Source organism: Fukomys damarensis, unplaced genomic scaffold (genome assembly GCF_012274545.1).
Source record: "Fukomys damarensis isolate Sample0158 unplaced genomic scaffold, DMR_v1.0_HiC HiC_scaffold_16, whole genome shotgun sequence".
NCBI lineage: Eukaryota > Metazoa > Chordata > Mammalia > Rodentia > Bathyergidae > Fukomys > Fukomys damarensis.
Genome location: NW_022900928.1, coordinates 109,372,567 through 109,378,142, shown reverse-complemented (window position 1 = coordinate 109,378,142; position 5,576 = coordinate 109,372,567). Strand labels below are relative to the sequence as shown.

Sequence of the window (5,576 nt, the reverse complement as noted above, 5' to 3'; positions counted from 1 at the left end):
GAGCTAACAGATAATCCTTTTTCCTGTTCTGCTGTAATTTATCAGCCTTGACTTACTTTTATTCACACTGATTGGTTGAAAGTTTTTCACAAGATACTTTAAGGTATCTTCACAACAATTGCTGTACCCACTGGAGCACTTTTGATGGTTCTAAAACAGACTGGTGTCTACCAGCTTCCCTATTGTCACAATAGAGAGAGAATAAGAGCATATTCCACCATGTATACTGCATTGTATAGACACTCCATGTCTTGGCTACTGCTTTATTTTAATGTAAAGGAGAAAAATACTGCATATGTAAATTCATATTTCAATTCTTTTGCTAATTTAATTAGACCAGTTAATTGATTCAATTGATATAAATTCATTTAATGTCAGCTTAGTGACTCTGCTTAGAAACACTTAAAATGGCAAAAAGAAAGGTAGAAATACTGAAACATGAAGAAGTTCAAAGGTCTGTTAAAATATTTATAAACCTGGGTAACTTTTGGGAAATTTTAGATTTTTGTCATTTTAGTCCTTTCTTTAACTGTAAGCAACTTGAGGTCAAGGATGATACACATTTCAATGGGTATTCTCTAGCGCCTTTAGAAAACTTCAGAAATACCAATTGGCTAACTGAGATAAGTAAGTCTGTCTAAAGATAGAGCATATGTTTACTCTCTGAAATAAGAAGCTCAAATTTCAGAAATAATAAGGAAGGAGAAAAGAGAAAGCTAGTAGATTAATGTTACATTTACCTTGACCATCTATATTCTACAGATATAAAATGTCTCACTAAGAGAACTGTCTTAATGATAAACGGCAAAGACCTTGCAATTACATTTCTGGAAATATGGTTTTCCTTTTAATTTTCAATTCTTTTTTTTTTATATGTATATATATACTGGGTATCGAACTTGGGCCCTTATGCCTGTGAGGCAGGCACTGGAACCACTGAGCTAAATCCCCAACCTCAGTTCTTTCTAATTAAATATTTTTTTTTTCTAGAAAGATTCAGCAATTGTTAGTTTGACTCTTTATTGTCTACACTGCAAATTAATAATAATTATGTTTTAATACTTTAGATTTGGTGTTAGAATCACCATGGTTATACCTTTGTATCAATGAGTCCTCTTTTTTCTTTAAGGGAGAAAAGGGTTATTTTGGCTTGCAGCCTGTAGAGATTTCAGCCCATAGTCATCTGGCTCCAAGACAGGATGGCATGGAAGAGAAGTAGTTCATGGCAAGATTGGGCAGGGAAGCAGAGAGAGTGTGAAGAGAAGAGATAAACACTCCAGGCCATGTCTCCATGCCATCTATTATAAGACATAGATTATTCACCCATTCATTAATCAAATAGGTGTAATTTTTCCATGCTAAAACCATATAAAACACATCAATAAATCAAATACGATATTTTTTCTCAGTAAATATATTTAGGAATTTATACATGTTTATTTATAACTCATCTGCCAAAAGACATGTAAGGAGACTTAAGTAGACATAGAAATTACACTTTCTTATACATGCAAGTACAATAGTTATGAGTAATAAGGAAGGTGTATATGGTAATAATTGAACTTTATACATTTTCAGAAGAACTTGCATGTGCATATGTATTTATGCAGACATACATCTATTATATACTTGCATGAATGTATAACAATGTGCATAAATGTATAGTGATGCTCCTATGAATATGGATAAATGTGTTTCAATAAACTGAGCTCCACTAAAGTATGAGTCATATAATTGCAAAAATATTGACATGATCTTTGCTTTCTGCACTCTTCCATATTTAATTCTAGGAACCAAATACAAACTATAGAAAAAAGGTGGGTCATTTGCCTTTCTATTCTGAGGTAAAGATAAATCAAAGCAATATTCACTTATCTATTTATTCCTTACGGCGTTGTTATAGAGAATGAAGATAAAAGAGGAAGGAAAGAAACTTGGTAATGTCAGAGATGACATAATCCAAAAGATAGTGGAACTATCAATAAACTGATCGATGTGGTTATGGAAGAGACAAATAAAAATGGAAGTAGCTGACCAAAATGGTTCAAAACATGAATGAGAAATTGGCTAAAGAAATAGATGCCATTAAAAGGTGCCATGCAGACATTCTAGAGATAAAGAAGTCTATTGAATTTATAAATAAAAGAAATGACCAGTGTGAAGAAAGGGTTTCAGAAATCAAGGAATCAAGGGTTTCAGAAATCAAGAAATCAAGGAATATAATGATGAAATACTCAGAAAAATTCTTTTAAAAAGATAAGAGCAACTAGCCAGGTGTGGTGGCACATGCCTGTAATCCCAGCACTAGGGAGACTGAGGACAGAGGATCACTGTGAATTTGAGACCAGCCTGAACTATATAGTGAGTTCCAGCTCAATCTCAACTACATAGTGAGACCTTGCATCAAAAAAATAAATAAATAAATAAAAAAGCTAAGAGCAAGAAACATTCATCCAAAAGTTTCTAGACAATTCCAACACAAACTTATAGTTACTTGGAGTTATTGAACAGAAAATAGCACACATAGGATAAGAAATCTGTTTACAGAAATTGTACCACAAAACTTTCCAAGTATGGGGGGAAAGTCTCAACATACAGGAAGTGAGGTGTACATAATGCCAAATAACTAAGATGAAAAAAGAAATTTCCCAGGACATTTCATAGTCAAATTCTAGGAGTTCAGCACAAATAAACAATCTTAAAAGCTGTTAGGGAAAAGCAACAAAATAAAACACCTCTTAAAAATATAGTAGACCTTTTAACAAAAATTTTGTAAATGCCAGAGCACTTGCACTTACAGTAAAGTGTTTCAAGCCCTAAAAACAAAACAAAACAAAAACTTTCTAAGAAATACATGATCATTAAACAGGCACTTCAAAAAATACTCAAGAATGTCCAACAGAGACAATAAAGCCAAGAAAGCCAAAAAGTTGGATGAATATTGAGGATATACTCCTAAGTGAAATAAATAAGTCACACATGTGTAAATACTGAATAGTTTCTCTGGTGTGAAAAGCTATAATAGTACATAAGATCATAATAATATAATTGACAGTGTGAAATATGAAGAAAGGGGTCAAAGGTATAGGGAAAGTGGGAAGGGTAGGGGAAAGGTAATTAGGGAAAAGAAAAAAAATATGAGAAAATGAAAAAATGGAAATCATATGATTGTAAAGGGGGAGGGGAGGAGGGGGTGAAGGGAGGGCAGGGACAAGGGGAAAAAATGAGGACCAAGACCTGTCATGTAAAGGTACAAGATCCCAGTAATGAATGTAACTGTACTGTATACCTAAAAGGTAACAATAAACTCAATGAGGAAAAAAAAAGTTGAATGAAATTTATACATGAAGTAAAGTTAAGTAGGTTGAAGAAAAGGTAGATGGGGAGGGAGTTAATAACAGAAAAATAATGCAATGACAGGAATACATATATTAACATCATCCACTAATAACTCTCAATGTAATGATCTCAATTCCCTGAAATAAAATACACAGATAGGCAGACTGCAGCAAAAAAACAAAACTTAATGAGAACCAAGACCTGTCATGTGAAGGTACAAGATCCTAATAATGAATGTAACTGTACTGTATATCTGGAATGTACCAATAAACTCAATAAAAAGAAAAAAAAAACCTAACAGTCTGCTACATTTAAAAGACTCATTTAATCCAAAAAGGAATTCATAGACAAAAATAAAGAATGGATCCCCTCACCATTCCTGCTCCTGCCTGTCCCCTGGTGCTTACCCTGGCATATCCAGGGCTCCTGGTGCTCCCCTGACTCCCAGTTACCACTGCCACTGTTCCCTTCTCATGACCATCATGGATTCATTCCTCTTGATCATGATTCCTCCCAGGTGTGGTGATGAAGTTGTCAGGGAGCCTTGGAAGCTCATAGACTAGATTCAAATCTCAGCTGTGACAGTTACTAGCATATGATCTTTGCATCCCCAACTATCTGCCTTCTTTGAGCATAGCCATTGATGGGGAGGTGCCCTGGAATTATGTATGGCACTTCTGCATCAGCCTACACTTGGTACCCTGCTTCATGGTGGCCTTCACCTACTAAAACCACTATCTCAATTGCACCTCCTCTTGCCTTGGATACCACCTGTTCTGCTGCCTCAACTTCAACTTCAGCCTCCCTGAGAAACTCATACTGCTAGTGCTTACCTATGTCTCCACCTCTGTGGACTTGACCGTCCATGAAAATACTTTCCTTGTGTTCCTTGATGCATCCCTTCATCATATGCTCCTCATTTGCATTCTCTGGCAGCTGGCCAAGAAGCAGAGAGTAAGTCAAGAGAATCACAAGTCCTGCAGGTGGAAACAATTACCAAGTTAATCATCTTCTCAGTTCTGGCCATCTGTTTTTGGCACAACTTAAGAAGCTGAAGTTTACATCATCTTTGCCATCCTGCAGTACACCATTCTCCTAACCAACATGGCTTTCCACATGACAGCCTGGTTAGACTTTGGGACTAAAGAGCTGCTCATACTCTCTCAGCCTAAAGAAAAATGATTCTAAACCGCTCTGCTGCTTGGAAAGAGCCCACTGTCCAGAAACAAGAAAGCAACTCTGCCATTCTCCATCTCATTGTATCCTCTCTGGGCCCTTTTGAAGCTAGGGGTGGAAGAAAGGCAGAAGGGCATAGGATAAAGCTGACCTCACTACTGTTAATTTCTTTTTAACAACCCTCTCAGAGACAAAAGAGCATTCCAATAACATCACGCTTAACTGAAAGACCCGGTCCTGAGTATCATCACAGTCATCCAGTTTTTGGACTTTCTACACCCTCCTTTGCTGAGGTCAGGGATGCCTCAGTAGTCCTGTAACCTGAAAACTGTGGTTATTTCTTTCCAGATCACTCACGTAAATAACATGTCTAATAATCTACTGTGCACATTCAGGCCAGTGGCTGTAGTTCTTTCCCCAGTTTGCACACGTTTGTAATCCTGACTTCACTTCTTTGAAATGATTTATTCCCTAGGGTATATAATCTTCCCTATTTGAACTGCAGTGTATCCAGGAAAATAAAGAGAGCAGGCATGGTGTAAGATTTCCAAAGGCTCTCCTAATCTGGCTCTCATGTCACCCAATGGAGGTGGTTTTCTGTACCTGAAGGATGATGTTTCCAAGAAAAAACACCATTCTGGCATGTGTTTATCTTCATTTCTGAAATCATTGGCTTACCGACCTTGATATGGAGGTGTCAGAGACATAGTTCCCCACCCTGAAATGGGCTCCTCAGTGTCTCAATCTTCCATATTGTCCCAAATCCTGAGTTCTTTTTCATGCACATTTTATTTCAAATGAATTTTTAAAAATTTTTAAACAATAAATAAATAAATCAGGGGGTTAAAAACAATATTCTATGCAATAAGATCTTGAAAGCAAGCAGAGATAGTAATTTCCTCACACAAAGTAACCTTCACACAAAATCAATTAAAAGAAACAAAGAAAGTCACTGCATATTAGTTTTGGGATCAGTTGAACAGTAAGAGAACAATTGTAAATATATATTCACTGAATATCACTGCACCTAATTTAAAATACACAGACTGTCGGGTATGAAG

The 5,576-nt window shown here is 36.2% G+C and overlaps 1 pseudogene; it reads left to right on the top strand.

Moving 5' to 3' along the window:
- The first annotated feature begins 2,039 nt into the window (after positions 1-2,039).
- On the top strand, positions 2,040-4,521 carry LOC104856693 (annotated as a pseudogene).
- Positions 4,522-5,576: the final 1,055 nt, after the last annotated feature.